The following is a 1,935-nucleotide window of genomic DNA, read 5'->3' on the forward strand; positions in this document are numbered from 1 at the left end:
ACAACTCCTAGGCGGTAGCGTGTCCCGGCTTGTTAGGACAATTACTTACTCTATGACCCCCCTCTGCGCAGTAAAGACACAGCTGCTCAGACATCCTTCGTCTTCGCTCCACTTGGGATAGCTTTGACCGACCAATCTGCATTGGTTCGGGTGGAGGCGAGACGGGAGGAGGTGGAGTTACTGGGGGCACAGCGTAGGACACCATCTTTACATGACTACTACCCCGGGTCTGTTTCTGATAACGTAGCCTGCGGTCGACTCGAATGGCCGATGAAATGGCCTCATCGACTGTTTTAGGTTCAGGCAGACTCAACATAAGATTTGAGACCTCATCTGACAGTCCCGATAAGAAACAATCTAAGAGGGCATAAGTGTCCCACCTGGCTGAAACTGACCACCTCCTAAATTCCGCTGCGTAATCCTCGACCGGACCCTTGCCTTGACGCAAAAGCTTGAGCTTCCGCTCAGAAGTCGCAGCAAGGTCTGGGTCGTCGTAAATTACCGTCATAGCCTTAAAAAATTCATTCACTGAAGTGAGGGCTAAGTCTCTGGTGGGCAAACTGTACGCCCACGTCTGAGAATCGCCTGATAACAAACTCTTAATAAATGTGACCCTTTGGGCCACAGTTCCAGAAGATCGGGGACTCAACTCAAAATAAGATAACTGTAACGATCGGTGTAACACAGAGAGGGTCTGATTCCGGTGATCTGCAGTATCACCGAGAATGCAGAATATACCCGATTATTGATGATCTGCAGTATCACCGATAATCAGATATATATTCTAACCTCTGGACACCTGAGAGATACGAGTGTTTTGGTGTAACAGTAATACTTGGAGTATTGCACCTTAGGAGAAGGTACAGAAGCAGTAAGGAGTACTGCACAGAAGTATGTTCCTTCCGTATGCCTAGACTCTCCCAGGGGAGGAGCGAGGCTGAGGGTAGGAAGGACAGAACGTGAGTGACACCAGTGAGGGGGTGTCACTAACAGATCTGGGACCTGCCTCTAACAGTAAGGCCAGTTCTCGAGGTCGGGCAATCCAGGTCGGTTAACACACAGACAGATACGGTACAGATTCAGGAGACAGATACGGAATCCAATAGACAGGCAGGGTTTGGCAACGGAGAATCAGGAGGCAGATGCAGAGTCCAGGAAGGAGCAGAGTTTGGCAACAGGATATCAGAGATAGCAAGGTACAGAATCAGAGTACAGGAGGATAGTCAGGCAGGCAGAAGGTCATAACAAATAATACAGTTCAATATTCCTAACGCTAAGGTGTGAGGTCCGTGATCATCAACACCTTTGGAAACTATGCTAGAACACAGATACAGACAAGGCCTGAGTGAAACATGTGGCTAATCTAGTCCAACTGTAGTCAGAAAATCTGATCTGCATGTTTGAACAGGGTTTATGGCTAAAAGTATTGGAAGGCAGAGGATTAGCAGGACAGGCAGGCACCATGCATTGTTTAGAAGAAAAAAGTAGTTCAACCTGCATAAGCTTTTGCTTTAGGTCTGGGAAAGTGTGGCACATGATAGCTACACCTGCAAGAGATAAGACTTTGGAAATGTTATCAAGTGGAAATGCATTTCCTTGCTTCTTTTGACTGAAGACCTATAAAAGTGCTATCCTGCACTAGCCGGGACTCAAACCCAGGTCGCAAGAATGGGAATCTTGCATGATACCCCTACACTACTAGCGCTTGTGGGCATTTTATCTTATGGCTCAAGTCTCAGCCACTGCTTTCCGACATCTTTCATCATCATCAAGCAAAATGCACTGTTTTTCTACCAATCTTTCTAAGCATGCTGGCCAAGGTGCAATTCTCAAAAAACTTTCTGAGGACATCTTTTGGAGTATATCACTTAAAGGAAAGGCAATGCAAGCTTATTTTAATTCAATTTTCACAATTGCTACACTTTAGCTGCTAAC

General features: G+C 46.4%; 1 non-coding gene across 1 annotated transcript; it reads right to left on the reverse strand.

Annotated features, from left to right (window-relative positions):
- Positions 1–1,634: 1,634 nt before the first annotated feature.
- Positions 1,635–1,705, reverse strand: TRNAG-CCC (transfer RNA glycine (anticodon CCC)). The gene has a single exon. It is a non-coding gene; the product is annotated as a tRNA-Gly (tRNA).
- Between the last annotated feature and the right edge of the window lie 230 nt (positions 1,706–1,935).

Source organism: Hyperolius riggenbachi, chromosome 10, assembly GCF_040937935.1.
Source record: "Hyperolius riggenbachi isolate aHypRig1 chromosome 10, aHypRig1.pri, whole genome shotgun sequence".
Classification (NCBI taxonomy): Eukaryota; Metazoa; Chordata; class Amphibia; order Anura; family Hyperoliidae; genus Hyperolius; species Hyperolius riggenbachi.